Source organism: Mytilus californianus, unplaced genomic scaffold (assembly GCF_021869535.1).
Source record: "Mytilus californianus isolate M0D057914Y unplaced genomic scaffold, xbMytCali1.0.p SCAF_2, whole genome shotgun sequence".
NCBI lineage: Eukaryota > Metazoa > Mollusca > Bivalvia > Mytilida > Mytilidae > Mytilus > Mytilus californianus.
In genome coordinates this window covers 108,235,612-108,255,078 of record NW_026262668.1, presented here as the reverse complement: position 1 = coordinate 108,255,078, position 19,467 = coordinate 108,235,612, and the positions used below count along the sequence as shown (strand labels likewise).

Sequence of the window (19,467 nt, the reverse complement as noted above, 5' to 3'; positions counted from 1 at the left end):
AAAGGGTTAAATCCCGTTAATATTACTCCTGTCAACTCGCCCCACTTAATGAAAAACGGTAATATCTAGATGAATATATAATTTTCATGTCTGCCAACTCGCCCCACTTAATGAAAACTAATCTACACAGAATACCAGTGCAAGCAAGCCCGCACTAACCAAGCCATCCTATTCAACATGTGGGAGCAGTATATCAAGTTGCAGGCAGCATATCTACAACCAGACTCTTACGCCAGTGTGGTCGTGTCAACGGTCCAGTCGTGGAAGCAGACAGCTATTGAACTTTCTAATGACAATGTATTCATGTATTCATGTGCTTGTTTTTAGTGCTGACATTTCATCTAGTACTTCTTTTTTATGTTATCATGCCAGTGCTTGTCATAATTGATTTAATGTATGTTTGTTTAAAATGTTATTGTTATGCATACTTACGTAGATGTGCAGACCTATCATCTGAGAATAAAATTATGTAAACACACATGATTCTTGACTTATCTTATAAAACATTGAATATATTTACCAGGAAAAAAACATCACATAAATGCTGATGCTACTTTCTTTCTGTTTTATTTCAACCAAAAGAAAAGAACAAAAAAAAAGATGCATTTCTAACGTTTTCATAAGTGGGGCGAATTGGAAGGCCTACACTCATTTGTTGACATGACTCAATATTAGGATTTTCCTATTTTTATACGACCGCAAAAAAAATTTTTGTGGTCGTATATTGGTATGACGTTGGCGTCGTCGTCGTCGTCGTCCGGCGTCGTCGTCCAAATACACATTAGTTTTCGCACTCTAACTTTAGTTTGAGTGAATGGATCTCATTGAAATTTTACCATAAGGTTCAATACCACAAAAGGAAGGTGGGGATTGATTTTGGGGGTTATGGTACTAACAGTTAAGGAATTAGGGGCCAAAAGGGGCCAAAAATAACCATTTTTGTAACTTCCAGACATAACTTGTGTGTAAGTGTATGGATCTCTCTGACATTGTACCACAAGGTTCCATATCACAAAGGGAATGCTGGGATTGATTTTGGGGGTAATTGTCTCCAAATTTTAGGAATTAGGGGCCAAAAAGGGGCAAAAAACAAGCATTTTTCTAGTTTCATGACAATAACTTGTTTGTAAGTGTATGGATCTTTATGAAATTGTACTACAAGGTTCCATATCACAAAGGGAATACTGGGATTGATTTTTGGGGTAATTTCCTCCAAATATTAGGAATTAGGGGCCAAAAAGGGGCAAAAAACAAGCATTTTTCTAGTTTCATGACAATAACTTGTTTGTAAGTGTATGGATCTTTATGAAATTGTACTACAAGGTTCCATATCACAAAGGGAAGGCTGGGATTGATTTTGGGGGTTTTCCCTCAAAATTTTAGTAATTAGGGGCCATGAAAGGGCAAAAAAAACATGCATTTTTCTAGTTTCAGGACAATAACTTGTGTGTAAGTGTATGGATCTTTATGAAATTGTACTGCAAGGTTCCATATCACAAAGGGAAAGCTGGAATTGAGTTTGGGGGTAATTGCCCTAAACGTTTAGGAATTTGGGGCCAAAAAGGGGCCAAAAAACAAGCATTTTTCTAGTTTCCAGACAATAACTTGTGTTCAAGTGTATGAATCTCTCTGAAATTGTACTGCAAGGTACCATACCACAAAGGGAAAGCTGGGATTGAGTTTGGGGGCGATGAATCATAAGGGGGTTCAAAAAATTGGGGGGGGGGGGGATTTTTTTTTTCCTTTTTTTTCTTTAACATTTTCCATTTTAAATTGGTTATTTCTGATTTATATATAAAAGCAAATAATAATGATATGGTTTGAATAGGCATACATGTGAACCTCCCGACGGGAGTACAATAATCCCCTTTTTCAGGGGTCTCCTCCCGACCTCCCGTTGAAAAAATCCCGTGTATGAAATTTTTCATGAATGAAAAATTTCTGCCCAACATAACATCTCAGGCATCTGGTGTAACTGATATTACCTGAAGTTATATTTTACCTGTAAATCAATTAACATGCATAATTATATGGCTTCACTTGTCAGCTTGGGTGTCAAACATACTGGTAAGCAACGATTTTTACCTCAGGCTAACTGCCGTTGTGTAACAAAAACTGTGTATTTATTGGGTTACTTCCCTTGATTTATCCTGTTTTAAGTTACTTTCCTTTTAATAATGAAAATTTTTAAAAGAATATAAATAAAATATAAATTGAACAAATAATCATAAAAGGATGGTTATCAAATGATTTTAAATGTCTTAGGACAAATAAAAAAATAATAATTTGAAAATTATTTGAGGATTCTATACTTCCTTTTAAGGCTTAAATTGAAATTTATATAATAACTATGACCCTAACTTTACAGATAGAATGAATTTCTGAGTTTGCAAATAAAAACTATTTGCAAGAGAAAAAAAAAAAATTAAAAACTATTTGCAGACAGCTAAACAAATGTTCTGGTTGCAATGATTGTTTTATAGAATATGAAGTAAAAAATTTAAAGAACATACTGGAAAAAAACAATGTTAGATTGAACATGTAGAATATAAATATGGAGAAACTTTATAAGTACAAGGGTACTATAAACATAATAAATTGGTTGGAAAGTTGAAGAAAACACACTTTAAAAGACCATTTTTACAGCACACGGTTACATTTACAACAAAATTAATGTCGATTAAAAACCTCCTGATCTGAGTCCTAATCTCCTGACCAAAATTTCCCAATCTCCTGATCTGAGTTTCACAGTCCATCACATGTATGAATAGGTAAATTGAAAATTTTTAAGTTCTTAGTCCACTTTCATTCTGTGTCAGAAACCTATGCTGTGTCAAATATTTAATTACAATCCAAATTCAGTGCTGTATTAAGCTTGAATGTTGTGTCCATACTTGCCCCAACTGTTCAGGGTTCGACCTCTGCGGTCGTATCAAGCTGCGCCCCAGCGGAGCATTTTATTCATAAGTGGGACAAGTTGACTTAACTCAATTCATCAGGATTTTTCTATTTTTCACAAGTGGGGCGAGTTGACATTCACGTCACCGAAATACTGATACTCACTTCTTACTGCTTTATTTAAACAAAAAGAAAAGAATTACAAAAGATGTTTATCCAAGGTTTTCATAGGTATTGATTTTATTTATAAGTGGCAGGAACATATACAACGGGATAGCATCTTTTTCCATAAGTAGGGCGAGTTGGCATTATTAAATTCATCGTGGTTTATCTATTTGTCATGAGTGGGGCGAGTTGGCAGACCTTATTTCAGCGGGATTTTAACCCTTTTCATAAGTGGGGCAAGTTATCCAACCTATTTTCAATGGGATTTTACCCTTTTCATAAGTGGGGCGAGTTGGTAAACAAGAGTGGGGCAATTTTTTAGGAAGTGGGGCGAGTTGGTGAAAAAGTGGGGCGATTTGTCATGGATTCCTTATAAGTTGACAGAGAATGCACGTCGTTTCGTAACCTGGTCGTTTCGTACCTGGTCGATTTGTAACCACGTTGTTTTGTAACTGAGACGTTTCGTAACTTTTGTGATTAAATATGGTTCAAAAGTGTTAGTTTAAATTAATTAGTTTAAATAAAAAAGTTAAAGTTATTATTTAAAAATAATCAAATTGTTCATCTAATAATAACAATATTGTAATATTTTTAATTTAAAATTTTCTGAAATCTTTTTAATTATTGGCTAATTGGCTAATTGGTAATTACACTCGGTGACAGCTTTAATGGTTTTATGACAACTAATGACAGGTAATAAAAAGTAATTACAGTAGGTGTAAAGTGATTAAGTAGATTAATGGCACACGACCTGAAAAAAATAATTATTTTCTCCTTTTTTTTCACTTTTACATGCAATTGCATAACCCTCCTCCTTTTTTACCCGGGCTGGGGACCGGCGTTAGCTTGTTGAAGGCAGTACTGATATGCTCCACTGGTAGGAATGGTAAGGCCATCAACTTACGTAAAAATTTAAAAGTGTTGCCCTTGGAATTGTATGAAACTACCAAGCCTGTCTTTTGGATTTTACGGAAGATGGCTTGACTCCAGTGAAATGCACAACCTTGGACGGGGACTCCTGGAAACAGACTGTGTAGAGCATTCCACAGGCCACGTTCAAAGTCTGCTTGTTTTCATACAGATTGGAGAGAATGACATCTGTGATAAATTATCTGCATCACACACAGCATCAGAGATTGTACAACTCGCAAAAGATGTCAAGCGCTTAGGTGTTCCTTCTGTAGTTATAGGCTCCAACATCGTCAGACTAAAAACAAGAAACATGAAAGAAACAACTTATGATAGAAAAAAAAGAAGATAAATAAAGAACTAAGCAACATAAAGATGAGTGATGTCAAGTATTGGAGACACCAAAGCATGTGGCAGAAGACTAAATACTTTGATAAAGACGGGGTACATCTAAATGATGATGGACAATTCAAATTCTTCTGTTCTATTCGCATGTGTGCAAAACTGTACTTGTAAAGTGTAAATTTATGTGCAATTAATTATTTAATAAATAAATATAGATATATATCAGTTTAATTGAAGTCTGGAGCATGTCAGTTAACTGCTAGTAGTCTGTTGTTATTTATGTCTTATTGTCATTTTGTTTATTTTCTTTGGTTACATCTTCTGACATCAGACTCAGACTTCTCTTGAACTGAATTTTAAAGTGCGTATTGTTATGCGTTTACTTTTTTACATTGGCTAGAGGTATAGGGGGAGGGTTGAGATCTCATAAACATGTTTAACCCCGCCGCATTTTTGCGCCTGTCCCAAGTCAGGAGCCTCTTTTTTTAGTCTTGCATTATTTTTAATTTTAGTTTCTTGTGTACAATTTGGAGTTTAGTATGGCGTTCATTATCACTGAACTAGTATATATATTTGTTTAGGTGCCAGCTGAAGGACGCCTCCGGGTGCGGAAAATTCTCGCTGCCGCGTGATTGAAGACCTGTTGGTGACCTTCTGCTGTTGTCTGTTCTATGGTCAGGTTGTTGTCTCTTTGACGCATTCCCCATTTCCATTCTCAATTTTACATACATCACTAAGTCTTTTTATTACTTTTTGCGTAACCTACTACTCTTATTGTTATTATATATTGATATAAGGTTACAAAACGTCTCAGGTACGAAACGACCTAGTTAAGTTAGGAATCGACTAGTTACGAAACGACCAGGTTACGAAACGACCTGCACCCTTGACAGAACTCCAGTTCCGCATATTTTTCAAATAATACACCCCTACCAGTACCCCCAATAAAACTCACATGGTAGCTCCCTTAACAAGAGTGGGATATTTTTATAAAGGGAGGCGTGTTGTTAAAAAAGTAGGGCGTTTTGCCAGTGGGTCGAGTTGACTTGCGTCCGTTCTTGACAATCTTTGACTGATTTTCGGGTTTGCATGCGATGACATTTATAAATTCAAATTTGTTTTCGTGAAAAGTATAGCACTAGCATCTTCTTAAATATGTACATGATAATATTTACCTTTCGTTGCGCTTTCCAAGTACAAAATATTGGGTACGTAATCCGTTAAGAGAAACACAACTTTCTTTCGTTCCCCGGTTTCTTCCAGTTAATCAGTTAATCGACAAGCAACCCATTTCAATTTATCTGTTCATACTAATAACTTTTTGACCAATCGGTTTTGAAAAACCAGAGTTCTTTGTATTATCTATCTGACTATAATATATCTTTCCATTCTTTATACTCAAGGATTTGTACAGTGACACTATACAAATCCTTGTTAAACTGTAAAACATGAATTCAGCAGCAGACGAGCGTCCATGGATTTTGCGTCATAGTATAAAAAACGGCAACGGAGAAAATATTTCCGGGTTTTCGTATTCGACGTGTCAAGCTTTCGTACATTTACGATCATTTACGTATATATGAGAGTTAGTTCTTTACCCGGTCTGGAATCAAGAATGGGGATTTAAGTATAGAAAATAATTACAAAAAAGTTCAGAAGTGGTACACTGAGTATTATATGCCTTTGTTATAATCAAGGATTTGTATACTCTACAAATCCTTAATATAAGCAGAGACATATATACACAGAGATTGGCAACTGTAACAGTGGTCAGCGAAATCCAATTAAAAACACGCGTCACACGAGACTTTAACGAGATCGCCATTTTGCAACTGATCATGACAAGTTCACCACCGCTTCGATTTTTATTTTACATCAAGCTTTTCAAAACAGCATAATGTAAGTATATATTTCAATTTCGTAAATTATTTACCTTGTTTTATTCAGTTTGTAGTAATTGTTAGTTAAAATATTGTGACGATTAACGTTTTATTGTGGTCAATAATAAGGGGAAAGCTTGGCCGACTGGACGTTATGAAAATTTTTTACACGGACGTATTTTTTATTAAAACCTTTTCATTCGAAAAGGAATAAAACCATTTATGAGATGAATCACTTTTCCCAAGACATACTGGTTTTTTGTAAATATGTTGAATTTTTCATTAAATCACCCACTTTGATGCAATTTACAATTAAAATTCAGTATTCTCGCTGTCGGCCACGTTCAATTTTTAAAATATAAAGACAGGCCCCTGTCCATGTCTACAGTCAATAAACTTTTCCATCTTTAGAGAATAATTATTCCCAGCACATGAATTACTTTCTTATGACATACTGGATTTGTGTATAACAGTTGTTTTTTACATATTTTCACCCACTTTGATGCAATTTACAATTAAAAATGACCATTCAAGCTGTCGGCCATTTTCATTCTCTTCAATATAAAGACAGGCCCCTGTCCATGTCTACAGTCAATAAACTTTTCCATCTTTAGAGAATAATTATTCCCAGCACATGAATTACTTTCTTATGACATACTGGATTTGTATATAACAGTTGTTTTTTCCATATTTTCACCAACTTTGATGCAATTTACAATTAAAAATGACCATTCAAGCTGTCGGCCATTTTCATTCTCTTTAATATAAAGACAGGTCCATGTCTACAGTCAATAAACTTTTCCATCTTTAGAGAATAATTATTCCCAGCACATGAATTACTTTCTTATGACATACTGGATTTGTATATAACAGTTGTTTTTTCCATATTTTCACCAGCTTTGATGCAATTTACAATTAAAAATGACCATTCAAGCTGTCAGCCATTTTCATTCTCTTCAATATAAAGACAGGCACCTGTCCATGGCTACAGTTTATAAAATTGTCCATCTTTAAAGAAAAAATGTACCCATCACCATTGATCACAGGAATTACTTTCCCAAGTCATACCGGTTTTGTGTATATAAATTGTTTTTTTCATTATTTCCACCACTTTGATGACATTTACAAGTTTATATACATGTATATTTACATTCAGTATCTGACAGCATTTTTTTTTTAACAGGATCCTGCATGTTATAAAAGAACAAAGATGTTGATCAAATTTACCTAACAGTGCAGCATACAAGAGATGTAATATCATACATGTGCTGAATGTAGGACTCCCTAGCCTTTCTGATTGAAAAAAAAAGATTCCCTGGCAGACAAGAACAACTATTAGTGATGACTTTTTTCAAATGTTACTGCACAGTCGTGTAGTGGACTGATTACATGTACTACTATCAATGTGATACTAAAAAATGGTTTTGTAAGAGAGAAAATGACCTGTGCTTATCCTGACTGTGAAAACACCACATTATTGTAGTTCAAATATCATAGTTCATATGCCAAACTTGATGTACATGTGTATGCGATTTTTGTGCAAGTGATGGTGACATCATTGAACTAAGAATAAATACAAGACTCTGCATTCAATCTATTGAATTTGAAACAGAAGTGGCAGTTGTGCAGAGACTATACGGATAAAAATGCAAATAAATATCTTGTGTTCAACTTCATTTGTCTTCTTTACGTTTACAAAGTATACATGTACATAATTTTTACATACATGTATAACAATATGATGATGTAGTATGATTGCCAATGAGACAATGATTTACATGTATGACTATCATTGGAAGACCACTCTATAATATCTTTGTATATCATGAGAATGGAAATGCTACCTTTGTAGCATAAAGGTAGCATAATGTAAAAAAGGGAAAATGTTCATTTATTCAACAACACTCCTGTGAATATATAACTTGACAGTACTAAAGGCAAAATATTTCGTTTCACAAATTCCTTCCTCTCCTCGGAAAATAACATATTTAATTGTTTACATGAAATGACAAAATGTGTAGAATAAGAAGCAAGAAATGTTTACTCTACTTGTACACTACTAGTCGCTCATATTAGTCATCATCTATGTTTGTTTCAGTCCTTTAGCAATGGTGCTTGTTTATATTTATCTGTTGTGTTGTGTTGTTTCAGTTTTACATGTCCTCATTCTGTGATCACTGTTTCACCTCACCTATTTTGAAAAATGTTAATGCAAATATTTTCTGCAATAAATTGAAAAGGCACAGCTGCTATGACTATTCAGAAATGTGAGGTATATGTCAATGAGACAACAACCCAACGACAAAAATATTCTTTGCACATCTATGAATGTTTAAGAATTCTTGTGGAGGTCAAAAGCACATAACGTGTACTTATATATTGGTGACCTGGTACATGTATGTACCTATTGATGCATTTCGTCCTAAACATAAATTGTGTGAAGAGACCAAGCAGTTTATATGCTTATAAAAAAACTGATATTGCAATGAATTCCTGTATAACAAATTCCGGGAATGAGACACTATTTTATTTAAACCAGATGAGATATTAGTGGTAAAGGTTTAAACAGAAGCAGGAGATGTCAAGGGGCAATACAAAAAGTACAAGGTCGTGTAACACAGATAAAAAAATGACAAATGAAAAGAAAATAACAGCCCACATAGCACTGCACCGAAACATAAACCCACAAAAGATCAGATAAAACTTGTCTTCAATTTTAAATCTTTCTAATTTCAAACTCGAGTTTCACTACCCGATAGGAAAGAGTAAAGATAAGAATGTTGCAGTACTTCTGTGGTCTATGAAACAGAACATTAAAATTCTACAGTTCAGCAGAGCATTTTACTGCACTTATGATACACGTTGTTTTTAATCAGGGTCTGTGATATTAAGTCTATAAAAAACTACAAATAATGACAGATTCATATTCAATATTTCATGACAGCAAAAATAGTGATTTCGACAACACTGTACATAATGTACGTTCATTTAGGAAATTCATGCAAAGGTTCCACAAATAATGTAATTGTAGGTCAATCAAAAAGTAATCATTTAAATCCGTTTTCCACGAGACAAAATTCTACTGGCTACATATTTTTTTTATATACAAAAGTTGCTTTCTGATTTCTTTTTTTTTTTGACATGTTAAATGACTATTTTTGTTCCTGATTGAATACTATAGTAGAATGTAGGACAGTAAGTCACAGGACAAAAAGTCACGGACAAAAAGTCACAGACGAAAAGTCACAATTCAGTTTTGAGATTATTTTTCTCTGAACAAGAAAACACTAATTTTAAAAATAATTTTTTGATTTTTTATTGAACTATAATATATGAAGCAACTTTGTAATTAAAAATTTATTCAATAAATATCAATGATGATCAAATAATTGTTATGATAACAAAATGTCAAAGTGGTTTGGCACTTAAATGGCTTCATGGTGCCAAGAAATATATTATTTGCATGATTAAAATTTAATAATTTTTCATTTATCAAGGCTTATGAACAATTTCCTGAACTTAAAAATGAATAAATGTAAAAAAATATATTATTTGAAGATCTTTCTCTTATATAATCAAACAATTGTCAATACATTATTTGTGACTTTTTGTCCTATCAAATTTGTGACTTTATGTCCTGTGACTTTCTGTCCGTTTACCCTATTCATAGTATAGCCCAGTGTTTCTGTTAAAATAAAGTTCTGGTCATGGTTAAAATAATGTCAGAATTTGTTTAGTTGTAAAAACAATTACCAAGTAACAATCCACTTAGAACTTCACCTCCGGCAAAATTCAGGTGATCGGAGGGCAATAAATTTGCGTAATCGCACACCTGTGAATCCACAGTCACAACTCTAAGGAAATAATGACCGGAAAATCGGACACACATAATTTCACTGTGTAATTTAGAAGCAAACTTTAGCAAAGAAATGTTTCTTGTAATATCATGATCATCATGATCATTACCAGATTTTACTTTTTAAATAAAAAGAAATGCCGAAAAAAAGAAAAAAATATTTTCTCAATCAAATACATTAAAAAAATATTATTATATAATATATTATTTCAAGTAGTTTTTTAGAAAAAGAATTTATTTGATCTGAAATAAGTTTTCCTATTACTTTTCTTGATTAGCTATCGAGGTTATTCATCCCTGACTTGTCTACATGTTGTAGAATAATTATCGACGAGAATCTCATTCCGGGCCGCGTTTTTTAACGGGATTTCACGGAGTTGCCAATCTCTGTGTATATATGTCTCTGATATAAGACTATGAAGAATCAGAGACATACATGTACATGTCTCTGGAAGAAGTGAGAATAAAGAAAAAACTAAATAAAGAATATTTAATTATTTATTTATTATTTAATCTATAACTTATTCACTTATTTTACATTTTGTTCTATTCAGAATTAAATACAAGACTGTTTGCTGAGGGGGTGGTGCCGCGGAATTATGGAAAATTGACAAACGAGGATTACTCTTATCAAGGATTTGTATATTATTACTATACAAATCCTAGCTCTAATCAGAGAAGAACTAAAGGTTAAACAGTAACTCAATAATAAATAAAATATAAACATAGGAATGCTCTTGGTTACAGAATTGGCTTTAGGAGTCTATCAGTCTTGGCGGAGACTTAAGGAGGGGGGGGGGGGGGTCACTTATGTATTCATTTAAGTGCATTCGAAATTTTACTAATCGGACAGACCTTCAGTTAAGAATCCGTGTCAAGTTCTTTTGTAATCATGATTATTAGGAAACATCTTATAAGTTTTCCTACTGCCTCCTTGGTTTACTCTATACAAGGTTCTACACAAGTATTATAATAGCCAGTGCTACATTATCACCCTGATCGATCCTTGAAATGGCTAAATTTTGGACTTGATCTATTGGTCCAAGGTTAAACAATATATTTTGTTTTATAATTCTCAACTTATGAACTTTGCTTGCAAATACTTTAATCACTATCTCCTATATTCAACGAAAAGCTCACCAGATCTTAGGGACGAGTCGACATCAAAAGTTCAATGTAGGATAATTCACTGCCCCCCCCCCCCCTTTTTCACTTAATTTGGGAAAAATTGATTTGATATATATGTAAAATTGATGTTGGATAAACAAAACTTGCAGCAATTTTTACCCACCCACCCCACCCCCAAACTATTTGATTTAAGTTTTTTTTTATCCTACATCGATCTTATGATGTCGTCAGTCCCTTATGTTATCATGTTTGTCAAAATGTCGAATCAAATCAAAATTTTACTTACTAAATTTGCAATTATACTAAGACGTAGGTTTCCACATGTTGAGCAGCCACGGGAAGTTCCGAACTGTTCACTACTATCTCTACTTGAGTTCATTCATGTATTTTGGATGTTCATGTTGCACAAAGAGGCGAATTTAGTGCACCCTGCCCCTCCCCTTTTTGTGGGAAAAATTTGATTGATTGTATAGGGATTATCACTTAAGCATGCAGAGGTGGATTTAGAGGGGGCCGGGGGGGATTTGGTTGATTATATAGGAAATCACTGAAGCATGACCAGAGCGGGACCCTCAGTTAGGCAGTCAGTGGGCCCCACTTATGAAAATATCTGGATCCGCCACTGCCATGACTTGTGAGGCCTGCTTTTTAACAGTCAGTGCCCCCACCCCCTTTATGAAAATTTCTGGATCAGTCAGTTTATGTGTAATGGTAAGTGATTGTTGTTTTATCTTTTATTCTCTGGCTTTTCTCGTTTAATTAGATTTTTGGTTATAAATTAATTTAATTGGTATCCTCTTTCAATTTCATCATTAACAATAGACCTACACCAAAAGGCCCTGTACTGTAATTTTCTATCTTGCCCAAAAATACTTTAAATAGTACTGTTTTCACAAATGCTTGCTTGAAACACAACTTAATAAAATAGAAGCACTGCAGGTAATTTGCTTTTATTCCACACCAAAGGAGAATGAATGTATGGTAAAGTTATAATGTTACCGGCATTATTCTACATATATTCTGAGACTATTATAACACTATGTTATAGTCTGAGGTTATAGTAGTCTCAGATGCATTGTATAAGGGCTTTAATATAAGGGCGGGTATAAGGGACGAAGTAACACCATGTGACTATTGCATTGGTTGTCGTGATTTAAACACGATAAGAGTGTTTCCTTCCCCCTAAATCTTATGATCCTCATTCAGTCATTGAACAGGATAGAAACTATTTCAGACATCAAACAATCTGAAACTTTTCAAGTACTTTCTATATGCTCATGTGCAATTTCTTGTTAGCATAGTTTTGTACTTGGACAGATAATCAGAATGATCAACAATCAAGTATTGACAACAGTCAGGTCTATTTTCATCGGTCTCATTTGAAGAAACCAGGTATGCGGTAATTTTAATTCAGCCTTGTACAATATATATATACATCCAGTCATTTTTACTCAAGCGTTACAAATAAGGTTAAATGTTAGATTTTTATATTCTTTTAACTGCATTCATGGCAATTAATCAGCCATCCATCATTAGTTGTTTGTGGGAAAGACACCAAGCACTCTTTGTATAATTCAACTTATATCATGAATATTGTGAGGACAAGCTTTTAAAAATAAAATCTTTTAAAAACTATAAATATTTTTTTTCAATTACATTTATTTCTTCATTAGGCCAACTGAAATAACATGTGTGTTTCCTATTACATCTTTGAAAAAAATAGGATAGGTAGGGGATTTTTCTTATTTTACAATTTTTTTTTACATTGAGTCTATGGGCTGATGGGAGAGAAATTCTGACTTTAACAGTGCTTATTGATAAATCAAAAAAACTTTAGGGTAGGCTATTTCTAAGCTTGAAATATAGGGTAGTTGCGGAAATAAGAAACACACATATTTTTTTATTTGACCTTACATACAGGAAAAAGATATTTTTTTTAATTAACATTGTTTTATTTTTATATAATTTCACTTACAAGTTGACTCCTTTTCTAGATTTTTTTTGGAAGATATGTTTTAAAATGGTTGATGGAAAAGTACAACCATATCTTAAATTAAATAAATGGATGTTCATGATGAACATCAAGAAGCAATGAAAAAATTCAGTGTTTAGAAACTCACTATCTTTTTTATTATATGAAAGAATGAGAAAACTGTTGAATCATCGTGACTGTTGTTAAGAAGCTTTCCATTTAATTTTGTTAATTACTACCTGGGAACAGTCATGACAGTTTATCAGTATATATGTTCCTGTTACTATACACTTTTCATTAAATTGCTATATTTAACCCTTTTCTCTATAATGACGCCTCTGTGTTGTAGTGCATCAATTGAAACGTTTTCATGTACAGTTAACATTGCATTAAAGTACACGTATTTTCTGCATTTCATTGAAAAATCCTATGCAAATGAAGTATATAAAAAAAAAATGCTCTGGAGAAAAGGATTATAAATCAGTCATTGACATTGTCAGTTAATTATTTTAATATTTCATACTTTTAATTAAATCATGTGGTCTTTTTGGAAAAAAATCACTTCATATGTATTCATATTATGCAAATATTAAAAGTTATAGGCTTGAAGCAGAGATTCACTATACACATGTATGTCTGGCATGCAGAATGTTGAAAGCAAGTTAAGAATTTTACTTTATGCATGTATTAGCTGTCGTGCATATATCATGCATGGTACTTTTACATCTTTGAATAAGATATAGCCGTAATACGGATGTTGCAGAAACGTCCGTAATACGTATGTTTAAGAAACGTCCGTGAAACGGAAAATCCGTTTTACATCAGTTTTTACACGTACGTTTTACGGATGTATTTTTACAGACGTTTTACGGACGTAACCGTATCATCCGTAATACATCCGTATTACGGATGTTTTACGGACGTTTATTACCACATCCGTGAAACGTCCGTAGCTATTTTACCTGTGTATATAGTCTCCTAGTGTTCTATCTAAAATTTGTTTCTGATGCAATACATACAAGGTTTTTGGCATAGAACTTTCTGTCAAACAGTGACTTGTTGTTTAACAAGTTGAATATTGATGATAACTCTGATTTAAAATCTTTTTTAACATTCAACATGAATATTCAAGAGTAAATCAACAATAATCATAAGTATTTCAGTGCTTGTCTTTGGTTCATATTTTGCTTTCATATATTAACTTGTTAAAATAAGGCTCTTAGTTTTCTCTATTTGTCATATCCAAACCTTTTCATAGCACACTATATAGTTCGGTTTTTTTCATTGTTGGAGGACATATGGTGACCTATAATTGCTCACTATCACATCATTTGAACTCTGGTGGATATTTTTCTCATTGGCAATTCAACCAAATTTCCTTACTTTTATATGATCTTTTAATTATATATCAAGAGTAATTGATCTCAAGAGTAATTGTGAATATTGTATTGTTTCCTTTTTACAGTTTTGAATGTATCTGTTTTCTTAAAACTTTCTTAGAACAAACATAATCTTTAATCTTCTTCAAAGTTCAAAATTTTATTTCCAAGGATTTTTATTCACATTCTAATTTCTTTACTTTAAAAGTCCATGAATGTCAAAATAAATGTCTTCTTTGTAAATTTAAATGTTGTATTTTTTGTAAAATTCCCATATTTGTGAGGTAGTCTTCTATGTCCTGTATTCATGGTATTGGTTATTCTTCACCATGTTCACTGTGAATGGTAACTGAAATAAAATATTCATAAATAATATAAATTTAACTTCCATGAAGTAATGTTATAATAATTAATAGTCTAATACACTTAAGAGGTCCCAAACCGCCTACAAATTATATGCCTATGACATATTGTGAGTTTTAGCATGTTAAAATAAATTGCTTTGCCGATTGCAGCTGGATAGGACCGCAGAGGTCCAACCCTGAACAGTTGGGGCAAAAATGGACACAATATTCGCACTTGATACAGGTCTGAATTTGGATTGTTATTAAATATTTGACAAATAATCGGTTTCTGACACAGAATAAATGTAGTCAAAGAACTAGAATTGGTTATATGATTTGAATTTATATTCATTTTTTGCTTTTGTGCAGTACACTATGCTGTTGCGAATTTTTTTAATTTCGGACGATGATGTGATTTTTCTCGCCTTACTTAATTTATATCAAAATATAAAATATGTGATAAAATTGCTACGACTTCGTAAATCACAAAACATAAGGTTGTGAGACTTATTGAGTTTGATCAGTTTCTTATTATTTTGCCTCAGTAATTGGTGGTTTATTTTGTTGGTTTCGACTTTGCGTGATTGCAATAAAGATATTTTGATAATCATTCATAACCGTTAACTTGTTTAACCATTTTTTTTTCAAGCAGTAAAGCATCGAAACCTAATTGTTGGCAGCAATTTAATTTCCTAAAAATTGGAGGAAAGCCAAATGTTTATCAAGTGCCTGTGCTTTTGGCTATTTCTGTGGTTGACATGTGATTTTTGGCGGTTGTATAAAAACTGCTGTCATGTCCATGTTTATTGTATTTTTTGTTGTAAGGTTGCTGTCAAACTAATGTAAGCCTTTCCTTTTACTTTCCTTTTATGAAATCTTAAAACAAAGTTGTGTGTGTACTCATATATCAATGTGCAGAAACAGTATCAATAGATTAATCAAACAATGAAGGAATTTTGATCAAACTACCATAGCCGTAACTTGGAAGAGCCTCTATTAAATACAAGCTGTAGGTTGAACCAGTATTTACAAAATTGTCAAAGCATGTTAAGCGTACAACTCATAGGTAACCAGTACCTCAACAAGACTTAGAGTGCACATGCTGACCATTTATTTTATGTTGAAATTCTTTAAGATAAAGGTAAAATTACTAAAAGTATCACAAAATCTTAACACTTTACAGATCTTTGACCATGAGGTGAAGGTCGGATAAATCCTATCAGACAGACATCTACACCAAACGATTTTTTTATACACCAAATATAGTTGACCTATTATTTAAGCTTGTAGTACTTGAAAATCAGCAAAAATACAAAAACTTAACATTGATAAATGAAATGAGGTCATACCCAAGATCAGATGAAACCTGCCAGACTGACTTGCCAGACTGATATACATGTACAGTTGACCTACTGCTTATAGGATTTGAGAAATGGACCTTGTCACTGATCAAAAAAGTGAAGAAGAAGTCAGGTGAACCCTTCTAACAGACATGTAGATGTTGCAAGGAACCCATATACCAAATATAGTTATAATATCCTATAACTCATACATGTCATAAGTGAGAAATTCACATGACAAAAGAACTATATATTTTTTTCAAGCAGTTATTGAACCATGAAAATGAGGTCGAGGACAATGGACATATGACAGACAGAATCTTTGTAACATAAGCCTCTGCAAACAAGATATGAAGTCCAGGGGTTGAAGTCATAAAACTTTGCTCAGTGCTCGGAGCACAAAAATCCTGCTCGAAACATGAAATCAAACATTTTGATTGGTTGATTTTGGAGTATGAGTACAAAAATCCGACTCAAAAGTTTTATGACTTCAAGGCCAGGTCTTCTACCTTCTGAAATATAAAGCTTTATACAAATTGTTGACAATGCCGCCAAGAATAGAAATACTTATGGCTATGTTTTGACAAAAAAACATTCTGATCAAAAAACAAAATTGAAAGTGTGAAATAGCATTATATTATATAAATAATAATGTCCTTTGGTCTTTTAAATGAATCATTGAGGATCATACCTCATCTTTTTATATTTATATGCTGGTTGAGCCTGGTTCATTGAAAAAGCTCCAAGGTTTATCCATGTACATAGTCTGATTGTTATATGTTTGCAAATTCATTCTGATAATGCAAAATCATTAATTGGTTGATTTTTCTTGCTTATTTTAATGTCCAGTGGCAAATATTTTATGTATTCTAAATGATAACAACTTATCAGTTCATAATATAGGCCAGTCTGACTAGGTACACAGCTACTTTAGTACAAGTAATATTGATGTACAGTTCTCAAGATGCATATCGAATGTACATCTGTAAAGCTGTATATTAACTGTACAGCTATAAAGTTTCATTTAATTTGGACCATTTTTCGGTTTTTCACATTTTTGCCATTTCCATGGTAACGGCAGCCATCTTGAAAATTCCAAACCCAAAGTGCACATCTGCACATGGGGATTGTCATTATGGAGCAGTTTTATCAATGTATGTCAAGTCATCTCCGAGAACTAAGCTGGACAAAAAGTGTGGAAGAATAATTCGTAGAATAACAATATGTCCCCCCTTTTATCAAAGGGGTGACATAATAATATGCAAAAGTTGATTGTTCAAAAGCGAATTAAAGGTATTTTCTTTCATAAATTGATCGGAAAAGATATGTGGACTGGTTGATTGATGGTTTGTGATCATGATTGATCAATTAATCGATTGATTGATCGATCGTTTGATTGATCGACAGTTTGTAAAAGGTGAGGGGACGTTTTTTTTTCGAATTCTGCACTTGATTAATTACTTGTTTGATATCAAAACTTGATTGATTGATCTCTTATCATGATTTGATCACTTTAATCATGATTTGATTGATTGATCAATACTTTGTATAGCCTAAAATGACACATTTTGCATTGGTTATTCCTTGTCTATACGTTTTGTACTGTTCAGTGTCAAATATCTAACGCACAATTTTACACGTAAGATTGAGAAATATACTCTATTTCCTCTTCTTACATCAGAAAAAAATGAATGGCGATTAAGGTTATTCTAACACTAGATTTGCTATTGCAAGCAATAGCGGAGGATGTCACCCCGTACTGGACATTGTCAAGTAGTAGCAATCATTTTGAGTGTACCAAAGTCAAATGGCACATCTATTATACATGCCTTTGATTCTGATTCCCCCCTCCCCCCCCCCCCCCCCCTTTTTCTCTTCTTGTAGAATAAGATTGATGTCTATATCACAGCTACTTTAGTACAAGTAATCTTGATGTACAGTTCTCAAGATGCATATCGAATGTACATCTGTAAAGCTGTATATTAACTGTACAGCTATAAAGCTGTATATAAACTGTACATCTGTAAAGCTGTATATCAACTGTACAGCTGTAAAGCTGTATATAAACTGTACATCTGTAAAGCTGTATATCAACTGTACAGCTGTTAAGCTGTATATAAACTGTACATCTGTAAAACTGTTTGTAAACTGTAGAGTTGATATACAGCTTTACAGCTGTACAGTTTATATACAGCTTTACAGATGTACATTCGATATGCATCTTTAGAACTGTACGTCAAGATTACTTGTACTATTGTAGCTGTGTAAGTTTGAAATGTAAATGCTATGATAGTTTGAACTTCTGACATCTCAAGTGTGTGTGTATGGAGCAGTAGAAGGGGCAAAGTAAGGATGCCTTGATGCATACATTACATGGGAAAGTGAGAAAAATAAGCAACAGTGTACATGTACAGATATACTTGAAACAGTTTAAGGTAGATAACATCAAATTATTTAAATTAACTGCAATTCTACAGATGAACTTACTTTGATATCAGTTCTTTTTTGCAGGACATTCACACCTACATGACATACATGTTCACCAGTGATATCAATCATTGTCAATACTGTACTTTCCTTTCATTTGGTAACAAGCTAAAATTGTATATATAAATAATTTAATCAAGAAGTCCAGACAAAAACTACATGTAGTATGAATTGATGCTCACTAATTTATACCTTTACTATATACTTTTACTTTTGAGTGACTTGAAACAAAATGTAAGCAAACAACAGAAAGAAGATCAACAGTTAAGCTTATAAAAAATTAATATAAATGTATGTGCAGATTTTAATAAAAGAAAAACCTTTCAATGTACCTTGGCAATGGATAAATTTTCTGTCAAAAAGCAAAAATATTTCAATAAACGGTTTCCCAAGCAAAGCTGGAAACGAACCCTGAACAGTTGGGGTAAAAATGAACACAATATTCAAGTTTGATATAGGTCTGAATTTGGATTGTAATCAAATATTTGACACATTATAGGGGGAAATTTCTGGATCCGCCACTGGGTATTGAACCTTTAGATTAAAGAGTACCATACACTTAAACTAAAGTTTTTTGTCCAGAAACCAAATGTCTTTAAAGGACAACAATGTGATAGCAGTATACTGTGTAGCAGTATACGACCCCATATTGTGGTTGTATAAAAAAATTGTTTGTTCTTTTAAACTTTTTCATAATTCATCTACAAGAAATGTAGGCCTGTTTGGGATTGCTTGCAATGCAATTTTCCTATAAATTCAACCTT

The 19,467-nt window shown here is 33.0% G+C and overlaps 3 long non-coding RNA genes across 19 annotated transcripts in view; 2 read left to right on the top strand and 1 right to left on the bottom strand.

Annotated features, from left to right (window-relative positions):
• Positions 1–19,467, bottom strand: part of LOC127730693 (uncharacterized) — a 70,961-nt gene that overhangs the window by 12,505 nt on the left and 38,989 nt on the right. For 7 of the 17 annotated variants that reach the window (XR_007995241.1, XR_007995242.1, XR_007995235.1 and 4 more), the window contains 2 exons: positions 18,704–18,811; positions 14,127–14,881 (listed from right to left, as the gene is read on the bottom strand). The exons of 6 other annotated variants lie outside the window; for them this stretch is intronic. This is a non-coding gene — a long non-coding RNA (uncharacterized LOC127730693). Of the gene's footprint in view, positions 1–5,492; positions 5,896–14,126; positions 14,882–18,703; positions 18,812–19,467 lie in introns of those variants that run through there. 4 more of the 17 variants (XR_007995227.1, XR_007995237.1, XR_007995234.1 and 1 more) reach the window with 3 other exon arrangements.
• On the top strand, positions 683–2,967 carry LOC127730702 (uncharacterized). Its single transcript, XR_007995250.1, has 2 exons — positions 683–1,162; positions 1,324–2,967. It is a non-coding gene; the product is annotated as an uncharacterized LOC127730702 (long non-coding RNA).
• Positions 6,069–7,868, top strand: LOC127730697 (uncharacterized). Its single transcript, XR_007995245.1, has 2 exons — positions 6,069–6,216; positions 7,381–7,868. It is a non-coding gene; the product is annotated as an uncharacterized LOC127730697 (long non-coding RNA).